Source organism: Macrobrachium nipponense, chromosome 1 (assembly GCF_015104395.2).
Source record: "Macrobrachium nipponense isolate FS-2020 chromosome 1, ASM1510439v2, whole genome shotgun sequence".
Taxonomy (NCBI): Eukaryota; Metazoa; Arthropoda; class Malacostraca; order Decapoda; family Palaemonidae; genus Macrobrachium; species Macrobrachium nipponense.
The window spans coordinates 83325303-83339262 of record NC_087200.1 but is presented as its reverse complement, the minus strand read 5'-3'; the positions used below and the strand labels follow the sequence as shown (position 1 = coordinate 83339262).

The window sequence follows — 13960 nt, the reverse complement described above, 5'->3', positions numbered from 1 at the left end:
CTTGATCCTTTCCAAAGTTGCAATGAAATGGACGTTTAAAAGTTAAAATACTGACTCACTAATGAAGAGGATGAAAAATGACTTGACATATTTACTGCGAAACGTATAAGCAAAATGACGGCCCAATTTAATTAAAACTTCCACAGCCACCTATGTTTGATGTCTTTCATTAGTATGTTGTCAGTTGATAAACGGGAACTCGCTTTCCTTCCTGGGCTAATTGTGTATAAGGCATGCACACACATTTGCTGACTGCAGTGGCAGTTGTTTCTTTAAAAGCAGTATCTGTGACCATGGCCACCGCAGTGATGGATTACATGAACAGTCTATTGAATATTAAGTGATTCTAAGTGTGCTTCCATAATGTACTAAAACAGGGCATAAACACATTTCGGCAAATTATCGCACACATACCACAAACAGGTGGAATACGAATCAGCGACATATTCGTCGTCCTGATCAGTGTTTCATTCGATTATACAGCATTTGCCACTTACGATCGTTGACTTGTTGTCAGCCCGATTTATATAGTATGTATATATATATATATATATATATATATATATATATATATATAGATATATATATATATATATATATACCACGATAAGTTGCCGACATATGTTTAAGACGTTTTAGTGTAGAGTGGATGCACCATTACTCTACTTCTTGTGAAACCGCAATGCTTGAATGTTTCATTTATTTGTATGTTATCATGGATGTTCGTTTATTGCCCGATATGGCGACATTGCATTTTCAGTACTGCTGAGGGAGGGAGAAATTTCATTGCTTTGAAAATGAGAGGAAGACAAAAGTAGCTTCAAGGCGATGACAGTTCACTTTCCCTGTGAAAATACTTGTATCCTAAGTGAACGTAGTTCATCCTATTCCATTCTCTTAGGCATACAGTACAAGCTGTCATTCACTTCCATTTATCCAGTGAAAGTTCTTTTCACTGCTTATGAAAAATAATTGAATTCACTTCCATTTAGCAGTAAATGTGCTTTTCACTGCTTTTAAAGAATAACTGAATTCATTCCATCCATCCAGTGAAAATCCTTTTCGCTGCTTTTGAAAAATAACTTAATTTACTTCCATTTGTACAGCGAAAGTTCTTTTCATTGACTTTGAAAAAGTAATTGAATTAACTTCCATTTATCCAGTGAAAGTTCTTTTCTCTGCTTATAAAAATAATTGAATTCACTGAAAGTTCATTTCACTGCTTTTAACAAATAACTGAATTCACCTTCATTTGTACAGTGAAATTTCTTTTACTGCTTTTAGAATATAACAGAATTCACTTTCATTTATCCAGTGAAAGTTCTTTTCACAGCTTTTAAAAAATAAATGAATTCTCTTCCATTTATTCAGTGAAAGTTCTTTTCAATCCTTTTAAAAAATAATTGAATTCACTTACATTTATGAAAGTTCTTTACGCTGTTTTTATAAAATAACTGAATTCGCTTCCATTTATCCAGTGAAAGTTCTTTTCACTGCTTTTAGAAAATAACTTTACTAGAACGCCACGTTAAAAAAAAAAGTCACGATAACAAAAGAATCTATTTTGGAGTGAAAGTGAAGCCCAGTCGCCTTACTTTGAACAGACCATCAAGAACACCTCTCGAGCGTTCTTCCTACTAAAGAGAGGAAATAAAAAGAAACGCCTTTTTGAAGTAGAAAATGGAAAGGGCGTTTAAAAATGAAGCCATTAACAGCTACGTCTCATCGTTCTTCTACCTTTTTTTTATTTTTTATTTTGTCCTCTTTGAACATTAACGGGAGACAGACTTTTTTTCTGTGGAAGAAGAAGAAGAAGAAGAAGAAGAAGAAGAAGAAGAAGAAGAAGAAGAATCTCTCCTAATACCAAATAGGTGAAGGGTCATTTTTGAAAGAGTCTTGTAGGAGTTAGAGAAATTTCTTGGTCTTTATTCTGATGCTTTTAGGGTGTGTAAAAAAAAATGACATCTTACCTTAGGGTTGGTGGTATAGTCTTGGAACACTCTTGAGAAAAGGCCTCAGTGAAATATTTCTCTCTCTCTCTCTCTTCTCTCTCTCTCTCTCTCTCTCTCTCTCTCTCTCTCGCTTTTTGGTATACTTATTTTTTAGGTATAAGGAGGTAAGGCGCATTTGTATAAACATTTAGATGTATAAATGGTGTTCTCAGAGAAAATAAAACTTGAATTAAATTTGGAATCTTTGTTTTTTTATTTATTACGGTAAGCTGTGATATTGAGTGAATAGTGCTTTGAAGCATTGTTAAAAATGGAGGGTTTTATATCTTTTTAGGTAGAAAGTGAATGTTTTTGTGAAACTACTCTACTGAATCTTATTTATTGACAGTAGATCTGCTACGCCAGTTAAATAATAATAATAATAATAATAATAATAATAATAATAATAATAATAATAATAATAATAATAATAAAGTACATGTTTTAGTGTTCGATTTATATTATATTCTTATTGCTGCTAATTATATTAACAAGAACACAGTTGGAAAATAAAGTAAAGATAGATGATAGGATATTATTCTGTTGTTATTTCAAATTTATTGGGAGTTTGTATAACTTGACCTTCTTACGCCAACTGGGCTCGAGAACTCTTCTTGGATTCATTTCTTTTATATTGTTTTCCATCTACAGTATTTTCGCGGACAATTATGTTTCGAGTACCCTTCTCTGTTAAAGAGATCCTTTTGTCTTTTTAGTAGATAATTTGAGTATCCGCGTGGCTGAGGGAAATTACAATTACACTTCTTACCTTCTTCGAAGGCGTTGAGTATCATTTTTATTAAAATAATGCGTTAGTTTTGGTTCCAGGGCGCATTTTTCCCGAAACGAAACCGAGTACTATAGTAGATTCACATCACCGGTGCATCTGATGTCTAGGCCAGTTCCAAACGACGCTCATGATTGGCTGTTGATAAGCCAATCACTGAGCTGGAAACTCTCAGTCTCTCGAGAGAGTTCACATAGGCAGGGTGTATGTTCCACCTCTCCTGAGGGATACGTCTTCCAAAAGCATCCTCAGGAGAGTGTATCACAGGGTATTATGTGTAACCCATAGGGATAAGAACCTATGTACCTGTGATTGTGTTTGTATATCGTGCAATTATAGATGTCATATACAATACACACATATACACACACACAATGTCATATATAATACACACACACACACACACACATATATATATACATATATATATATATATATATATATATATATATATATATATATATACCGGGTGTTTCGAAATTAGAGCCCCCCATCCAGAGAACAAATGGAAAGTTATGAAGTTTTCTGCTATAGCCTATCTCCAAATACATTATCTTAGGTTTCTATTAAGCTATTTTTCATTTTACATTTCTTGTATTTTCAGACTGAGTGACAGAGTTAGATACAGCCATGGCTAACGACTCGGAGGAAATCAGATGGATTGACCAAATCCTGGCTATAACCTTCAGAGAGGCCAGGGATGCTGGCGCATCCTTCATTTCACGTTCCTGGATAGCTAAATACAATAAAAAAGATGAATCCTTTGTTAAAAGAAACTGGAACAAAAATCCATATGACTGTCATCGTGAAAAGAGTGAGAATCTTGGAAGGTCTGAAGTCCTATCTCAAGAGTCAAAAGATATCATAGCTGAGGCAGTAGGTAGTCCAACAGTCTTTTGGTAAATTGGCGCTTGAACTAGAAACAAAAAGGGGAAAAAAGAGAAGTTATAGTGCTGTATATTGTGAGTTGAAAAAATCTGGTATCAAACCATTTCAGGATATTACCAAGCCCAACATCACTCAGCAACAGAGTGAAGACCGTACCTTTATTTTGTGGTTCATTTCTTAAAGATTGAGATGAAGCTGACTTTCTCCATGTTGCCGCATCAGATGAATTCTTCATTTACACAGCCAGGAAACCAAATCATAAAAATGACATAATTTTGGGCTGCAAAGTTGGATTGTATCAGCAATGGTGTGCGCTATTGCCAAGTTGTGAAATTTCCTAAATGTTTGGGATTTTTTCTGTTTGACAGCCAAACGGTTAATGTGGATCATCAAAGAAAAAGGACAGTCATGGAATGGAACTGTGCCTACTGATGGAGTCTTTCCTTTCTTCAAAGATCCTGAAAATGTGTTATCTGTTGAAGAAGTCATTTTTTTGCATGATAAGGCACCATATATCAAGGCTCTTCAGACACTGGAGCTGCTTCGAAACAGTAGTATCGATTTCTTCTTGTCAAGTGAATTTCCAGGTAGCTCCCCTGACCTTATGTGTGTGAAAAAATTGATAGTATCTTTACGGATCGTGTTGAAGCGCGCAGTGAACTATGATGGCATACCAAGCCTCAATGACCTGTGAAGAGAGGTGACCAAAGTGCTCAGGGAAATGGAGTTTGAGTTTCAGCTTTTTTGCGATTTGCTGAAATCATACCCCTCAATAATGCAGGCTATGGTACAGGCAGATGGAGGGCACACAAAATATTAAATACTCAGAGAGAAACTTAAATAAATACCTGTTCTGAATTACTATTGTTTTTGTCCATATCAATTTTAGTTTATGCTGTAGAGGGGATGGGGGCTCTCTAATTTCGAAACAGCCTGAATGTGTATATATATATATATATGTGTGTGTGTGTGTATGTGTGTGTGTGAGTGAGTGTGTGTCCACGCGTGTGTTACCTCCTTCCTCAAGAGGAGGAAAGAAGTAAGCTTACCTGATCTAGGCATTTTGGTAGCATAGCCTTATAGCAGGAAGGCACTGAGGTGACATCCGTTCTCTCCTCTCTCTTCTCTCTCTCTCGCCTCTCTCTTCATCTCATCTCTCTCTCTCCACACACACACACACACACACACACAATTACCTAAGGCAATTAAATCAGACTCATGAACTACAAAAATACATTTATTTAAGAAGAAAGCGTTAACTAAATAACTCAGGTTCTTTAACCAGAATGATTAACTGAAAGGTTAAATTCAAATCCAAATAACTCAGATAACCCTGGGGAATGAACTAAACCCGTCCACCCTTTCTCTACAATAACCAACGTTAGTTTTAGTCATGAAACTAGGAAAAGTCATAGCACAGTCTAATAGGTAACACCACGGAACATCACTTAAGTACCCATTCAAGCACTAATGACACTCATTAAAAATACAATCAAAGGAGGCCATCTTGCTCTTTGCCGACTTCATATCATTCTCCATTTTGGCTAACTTACTCTCTCATTATGTAGGGGAAATAGCTCGCACATACGCAAGTACGAATTCACTCACCATGTATCAAGGCTCTTCAGACACAGGAGCTGCTTCGAAACAGTGGTATCGATTTCTTCTTGTCAAGTGAATTTCCAGGTAGCTCCCCTGACCTTAATGTGTGTTTGAAAACATTGGTAGTATCTTTAAGGATCGTGTTGAAGCACGCACAGTGAACTATGAGGTGGTATACCAAGCCTCGATGACCTGTGAAGAGAGGTGACCAAAGTGCTCAGGGAAATGGAGTTTTGAGTCTCAGCTTTTTTGCGATTTGCTGAAGTCATACCCCTCAAGAATGCAGGCTATGGTACAGGCAGATGGAGGGCACACAAATTATTAAATGACTCAGAGAGAAACTTAAATAAATACCTTTTCTGAAATAGTTTTATTTTTTTTTTGTCCAAGTCAATTTTAGTTTATGCTGTAGAGGGGATGGGGGCTCTAATTTCGAAACACCCTGCATATATATATATATATATATATATATATATATATATATATATATATATATATGTGTGTGTGTGTGTATGTGTGTGTGTGAGTGAGTGTGTGTCCACGCGTGTGTTACCTCCTTCCTCAAGAGGAGGAAAGAAGTAAGCTTACCTGATCTAGGCATTTTGGTAGCATAGCCTTATAGCAGGAAGGCACTCAGGTGACATCCGTTCTCTCTCTCTCTCTCTCTCTCTCTCTCTCTCTCTCTCTCTCTCTCTCTCTCTCTCTCTCTATCTCTCTCTCTCTCTCTCTCTCTCTCTCTCTCTCTCACAATTACCTAAGGCAATTAAATCAGACTCGTGAACTACAAAAATACATTTATTTTAAAAGAAAGCATTAACTAAATAACCCTGGGGATTGAACTAAACCCATCCACCCCTTTCTCTACAATAACCAACATTAGTTTAGTCATAAAACTTGGAAAAGTCATAGCACAGTCTAATAGGTAACACCACGGAACATCACTTAAGTTCCCATTTCTAAATAGACCAGATCCGCCTAGAAAAGATAGGAAAATTTATCTTCATAAGCAAAAAAGATAAATCAAAATGACATAAATCAAAGGTCAAATGGAATAGGACATCTTTAAAACAAATATTCAAATTACAGTCAAGCCGCACTTTGGCTAAAAAAATAAGTCTGCTTACCCATTCAAGCACTAATGACACTCATTAAAAATACAATCAAAGGAGCAATCTTGGCTCTTTGCCGACTTCGTATCATTCTCCATTTTGGCTAACTTACTCTCTCATTATGTAGGGGAAATAGCTCGCACGTACGCAAGTACGAATTCACTCACAAGACTCTCCCAGATAAGTGTCGTCACTAATTTCGTCACAAGTTCATGACGTCATTATACAGATCATAATCATGCACAAGAATCTGCCCCAAACCAGATTCAGAAAGGATATCTGCTTCTGCTCGCGCACGGACACAGGACGTGGTCTATTCTGCTTAGGCAGCAACCTTCGACATCGCGCCACACAAAGAAGTTGTGTCAGCATTTACGAAACTGAGCTGTCTTGTCACTTTAGGACCATTGTTTCCATGGAGAGTCAAATTGATGACCTCTACCTTTCAAGAATGCCATTGCTCATCATATCCGCTCAATCAGAAAAAAAAAGATAGTTCAAGGATACAACTCGTATTCATAATATATGTATAAGCAAATACCACAGGAAGATGATAGGCAGAAAGTCTATACCAAGCGCTTTCGTCTTTATTCAGGCATTGTTGAGGCGAAAGCACTTGGTATAGATTTTCTGCTTATCATTTTCTTGTGATATTCGTTTATATACTATTAGAAGACCAGGCCTATTGTAAAGAAGACACTTCGAGCAGTAAAAGGTGTGTCGTTCAAGTTCTGTACCAAATATATATACACACATATATATATATATATATATATATATATATATATATATATATGTATATGTATATATATATATATATATATATATATATATATATATATATATATATATATATATAGTAGGAATGGGTCTAAAAGGTATATTAAACTCGTGAAAAACTTGTCATTATAGTTAATTACTATATTTTTTTATATGAATAGGCTACGATCAAAAGAGAAATCCTTGGACTTGTTAAAATCGTGTTTTTAAACTAATGTACAGTTATAAAAAACAGGTTTGTGATAAAGGAAGACTTTGACTTATAAAGCGTTTAATTAAAACGTTGCATAGGCCTATGACAAAAAGGATGCTCTAATTCTACTGTACTTTAATGTACTGTACATGTCTTGCTCGTCTGCATTCCAAAAGAAATTTCGTTATGTAACATTATATAGATAATCGTTATGTAACATTATATAGGTAATCCCTTCATGTATTTAGATACGCATTTATTACCTGACGTGTAAGTACCCCAGGCTTATACTTTCATATTATTGTTCTATAAATATATTTAGCACGTGACTCTATGAATGAATAGAAAGATGGGCGTTCTTAAAACGACTCATTTCACTCTAGTTTTGAATCTCTTAGTAACACCTCCCGGTATAAGTATCAGTTCCAGCGTTGATTAGTTAGTTTATGACAATGGCGTTACAGTGTTAGAGGTCATGCTTTTCATCAGGCATACCTTGAAAATGAATTAATTATTGCTTTATGCTGAACACTTACTTGGGTTGTTTGGTGTTTCCAATGAGTGAGTCTATGAAGTTTAGGTAAAATTACATGGTAGAATGACTAGGATCTACTAACTCGTGTTTAATACTTAGGATGTTTTTATATACGTCACTGTATTAAAACGTTAAACGTTTTTGTGCCAGGGGAGTTAGTTGGGTCTTCCATGGATACAGCAGAATTCAGTCTCTTCAGAAAGGGTTGAAGATGTTTTAAGCTGTGACATTCAGATGCAGACATTACAGTTAGGGGCAACACGCCCCCCCCCCCCCTCCCCCCCCTCCCTCCTAATAAAAAGAAGTAAAAGAGCAAGATCTCAAGAACGATGAAGTCGTAAACAATCCCCTAAATAAAGGAAATTTTAGAATACTGGAAAATAAAAACTACTGAGGCTAGAGGGCTACAATTTGGATGTTGGATGATTGGAGGATGGGTGATCAGCATACCAATTTGCAGCCCTCTAGCCTCAGTAGTTTTTAATATCTGAGGGCGGACTGAAGTGCGGACGGAGAGACAAAGCCATATCAGAGTTTTCCTGTACAGAGAAATAAAATGGGAAATATATTTGGGGGAGTGAAAGAAACGTTTGAAGCATTTGATCATAAATGAAAAACGTCAGTGCGTGAAAAATGCAGATGAAGTATAGGAAAACGAGATGAAAGTAAGATCATAGCGGTACTGAACTCAGTCCATCTGAAGTCCTCCTATTTGGGGATGCTTTCAGGATCAAGGTTGCTTTAAAAAATGCTTTTAAAAATAAAAGTAACAGTTATCGACAAACTCTTGTAAAAAAAAAAAAAATAGATAAAAAATAAAAAGGATGGTTGTTAAAGTAACACTGAATAACGCCACAGTGAATTAGGGGAGGAGCAAATATATTCCAGGAAAAAATATTGTAAGGGCGGCGTATTGTTTGCTAATCAAACACGGGTCAGTCAAGAAGCGTAAGTTATATGATCCCGCCCACCGTAGTAATGAAACCCCTTCGATGCACCACCGAGTTGGAACACAGCAGCGGTCTTCAACCTAAACTGGAGTCAGTGAACTCAAGTTCAGTATTGTGGCGAATGCAAATGAAGTCAAAGTTGATGCTCGTAACTAGCAGTACTTCAATGAATAGAATTCAAATTGTCGTCAAGTAGCACTGAAGGTCTTGCTGGATTCATCAGCGATTCCAATGTCGTTTGTTTTCTTTTGGAAATTGAAATTTATTTAATGTGCATTTATTAACTAAGGGTAAATATTGGGGATCATTTCACTTGAGCAGATATAGTTAACTATTCCTTGCAAATTCACTTATGTGAAACATTCTTTTATGCGTGCAAAGAGTAAGCATTGCTGAATATCAAACATGATAAGAAGTTTGTAAATATTTACTCTACACCAAATATTTATTTATAAATTATGGAAAGTTAGAATTAAACATTAAAATATCGTCTTAAATGAAACTTAGGAATAAAATTCATATAGCTAGGATAGTTTGTAAGATAAGATTGACGGTTTAGAAGCCTGCACTGCTCAAGAATATAAAAGAAAAACGAGCCATGCACACGGTATAAAGGCTAACTCATAAACGTTGCATAAGCTCAAGATATTCTCAAGCATAATGTTATAATTACCTAGAAAACTGTTGTACCAGAAAGTAAAATTCTATGGTAGAGAAATATATATATATATATATATATATATATATATATATATATATATATATTATATATGTGTGTGTGTACGTATATAAGATCTGTCAATTCAACAGATAATATACTCGAACATTGTAAAATAACTGTATTTCTTTACTCCAGATTTTGAGGCACGCGATGGTATTGTCTTTAATTATGAAATGAAAACCTGTAAGGAAAACGTAAATGCTGACAGCACATCAAGGAAACCGCACTTCCTACTTATCAAATTGGGGAAGAGACGGAGGGAGGGTGGCGAAAATGGACCTTGATTACAGAGTCGTTTGCGAGAGACTTTCTCCTTAATAGTGCCAGGTTCTCTGATGAAACACTGCGTCAAGCAGTCAATTAAAGGGAAACTTGCAGAGTCCAGATTAATGCCCAGTTGCAAACTATGCAAATGTACCTTTACTTCAGATATGAGAAGGTGACCAAGTTTATTTACTAAAATTATCAAATGTACCCAAGTAACAAACATAGAGATACTAACCAACTTTTTCGAACGAGACAAAACTTGCGAGAATATGTCGCTTGTAATTGAAAAACGATAATTGTTAGGAAGACCACACATCTCTTCGACAAACCCCATGCCATTTACGTGGACTCACCTTCAGCTTGCACTGTAATGAAGCAGTATAAAAGGAATATATAGAAACTTGTTGCAGTTTCACTGCTTCCCCCAAAGCTGACTGGAATGTCTCTTTTTTTTTTCTGGTGTTAGTAATCATCAGGCTATTAGTAAGTGAGCCAAACAGATATGCTCCTTTTACTTTTTGTCGTCTTGGGGAATGGTGGCTGTACATCCTTGAAAACGTTGGGTTTTGTTATTATAAGGGTGGAATCCATCCAGTTTGTGGGACCTCCTGTAAATTTAAGGTGAGTTTACACTAGGCTTCACCCTTCGCTGCATGCGTACGACTCGTCACCAACTCCTCACAAATTCTGGTTAGCCCCGCCTACTGGAGTGCTCATTAGGGTGAGTTAGTGATGTGGCGTGACTCTTGATGAGCAGTTCAGTAGGCGGGGCTAACAAGAATCTGGGAAGAGTTGGTGATGAGTCTTATGCATGCAGCGTGGGGTGAAGCCTGGTGTAAACTCACCTTTTAGTCTCTTAAGGTGCGTCCACACGGTCGAAAAATGTCCGACGGACAAACATTGTTAGTTTGATACCATATCATAGACGAAGCAGGATGACGTCATAAGCGTTGAGACGATGGAAGTAGATCTGGCAACAAACAGTGGTACCAGATGAGGTTGTATACCAGTGTTTTTACTCTGCTCACAAAGCGAAGACCGGCAGACAATTGTTAATTGGTAACAATGTTTGTCCGTCGGATGTTGTTCGACCGTGTGGACGCACCTTTATAGGTGTCATGCATTTTCCTTTCAAACACAGATTATCCCATTCGTCTTCGAGGCATTGTCTTGTTTATCCTTAAAATATCATGAAGATAGTCTCTTGAACATAATAGCTTGATAAATATTTCGTAACTATTTCAAATTCAATGGATATCCCTTAACAGTCATTCAAAACAACAGTAGATATAATATTCATCTTGTAGGTTAGAAATGAACAGCTGCAGTTTCACATGTTTTGTGGGATCCACGTTTGAGATCATAGGGGAAAATAGTGTAACTGAAGGCGTGTGAGAGAGTGAGCTACATTAAAAGCTAATGAAATCTCTAAGCAAGACTCAAGAATTGTTTTCTAAAATATGTGTAGGTCCAATTTGGAGGTCTAAATATTTAATTTTATTGACTGTAAAGTAGCTACAAAGACTTACGTTTTTAGAAAACCGAAAATGGGGTCAGCAGATTTATTAAACTTGGTATTCAGGAGAGAGAGAGAGAGAGAGAGAGAGAGAGAGAGAGAGAGAGAGAGAGAGAGAGAGAGAGAGAGAGAGAGTTACCTGTATGTAAAGGATACCAAGGTTAGTTTGTGGCCTTTGTTCCGACAGAGAAATTTAAGAACCCGTTTTTCCTGGTATACTCGCCTTTCCAAGTGTATACGGTGCTTAAAAAGGTAAACTAATCTCACAGGGTAAACACCCGGCTGATCTGAGAGAGGGTAGTTTCGCTCTTGGTGATTTTCTTGACAACCTCCTTTGCTTCGTGATACATTAATTTGGTTCACGTGTAAACAAGGTTTTCATCAGACGTAGTACAGAGACTGAGTAAAGTACTGAAAAATTCATTCGCTAATAATTATATTTTTTGTCATTCCAAATTTAATAGCATTTGAAAGAAATAAGCGGAGCCATGGTCTTTTTTGACAGGATGTCATTTGTGGTCCATGGTTTTGCCTTGTTCGATAATTTTGCAGCTGCCAATATTTTATATATATATATATATATATATATTATATATATATATATTTATTTATATTACATAATATATAGATATATATATAATATGAGAATATATTATTTATATATATATATATATATTATTATATATAAATATATCTATATATATATATATATTTGTATAGGTATATAATTAATATATAATTTATTCTTATATAATATAATATTATATATATATATAAGGAGGAATAGACAGGTTAATTCTATGCTGATTAAGATTTGGAAGTCAAATGGACTGAAATTGCTCCGAAATACAGTTTACTACTATCTGAAATATTATACGGACATGAATTAATTCCGGTATGACAACGAAACAGTCTAAACAGTATTGTCTATTAAAAAAAATAAACCTTGAAATCGTGGCACTAATAGGGACTAGAGCATACGGCAACCAGATTATTCAGTTAAGCTGTCCCAGGTACTAAAAAGATAGGAAAACTTGAAGATGTAAGGAAAAACATACCTTTTCAAAACCAGTTATGACTAAGAAAGAAAGGAGTACTATGGCGGGACAGAGTGAGATATGCCAGAAGGGAAACTACGAAAGTTCCATGTGTAGATGACATATTATGATGAAAGGGAGATGGAGGTGGTTTGGATATGTCTTTATCGCACCTCTGGGCGGAAAGTACATGAAAGTGTCGGCTGGAACCCTTGGGCCACCATATGAATCTGAAGGCCTAGACATGCAAGAATGTACTACTGTACGAAGGGAAGCTGGAGATGAGTGGAGATTTGTGGAAAACAAAGCACAGAGAAGAGGGAATTTCACCACGAAGGCTCCTTGAGTCATGCGACGTTGGAGGCCATGATTTTGATGACTTTGCAAGTTTGTATTTGAGTCTCTGATCATCTGGCTTACCTGGTGGACCCCTTTTTTTATTTACTGATTATATTGACGGTTTTCATGAATAACCAGACTTTCGGAGCCATAGCTGTTTTAAAAATATTTTTCCTTACATCTCAAAGTTTTCCGGTCTTTTTAGTACCTGAGGCAGCTCACTGAATAGTCTGGATGCCAAATGCTTCTCTGTCAGTACAAAGGTTTAATAATTCAATTATCGTGTGAATGATCTTGTTAAGGCCTTGAAGGAAAATTAGAAATAAGTTTAGGCCTTTTCATTTCTTTTGGAATCATCACCGATCTCATCAGTTTTTGTTCTCTCTGAGTTATTTTGTTCTTTATCTCTATTTTTCGGAATGTAATATAACATATTGTTACCTCGTAAGAAAATATTTTGAATCTACTAATGGTGGGCTCGCGAACTATGCGTATTCACACTATGTTGGTATTTTTGTGGATGTATATTTTATACAATAAATGCGCTAATGTATGCAGTTAGGTGTAAACCTGGAATACCGGTTCATGTCCCAACATAGATGTATTCTAAATGCATTCCTCTTAGATAGTAAGTTAATACTGCAGTTTTCACCCAGTACTGGCTTGATTGTGAGCCACCAAAGTCGGCAAAAACCATGTTTTTATTGCTTAGGTTGACAGATGCGTCATGGAATTTAACAAGGACCTCGGGTCGTTCTGAAATCGAGCCCGGGCCCTTTCAGCGAAAGTTCCTTCGTCTGCAACTGGTATAAAGTTGAATAAATAAATAACCCGAGTTAGCTGAGGTCAAGAAAGTAATGAAAAATTAGGCTATTGGATTTCGCGAGAGACTTTTCCCTTTAATTAGTGTTCTTTGCAACTCTTTTCTTTAGAAAAGTTAAGGAGGAGATATTTGAGCCAATTAAGTTTTTCAGATATTATTGATCTAGGAAAAAAAATGATTTTGGCGCGCTGTTGATAGGACGGGGGAGATGGGGGGTGGGGGTTAGGGGCGGTGTTTTCACAAAGGCGGACGGGAGGGATGTACATTAGGTTGGCGATGCTGCAAATTCATTGATTGTCTTGCTTGTGCTTTGCGTGACGTCATTGGTGCATGGCGTGTCTCTGGTGCTAACTCTGCTTCGTAGAAGCGCCTGTTGCGTTAGCCAGCTGGTATATTTACTGGTGTTCTAAGAGCAGCATTTT

General features: G+C 36.3%; 1 protein-coding gene across 8 annotated transcripts in view; it reads left to right on the top strand.

Moving 5' to 3' along the window:
• Positions 1–13960, top strand: part of LOC135219418 (cGMP-dependent 3',5'-cyclic phosphodiesterase-like) — a 690625-nt gene that overhangs the window by 423699 nt on the left and 252966 nt on the right. The window lies entirely within an intron of this gene.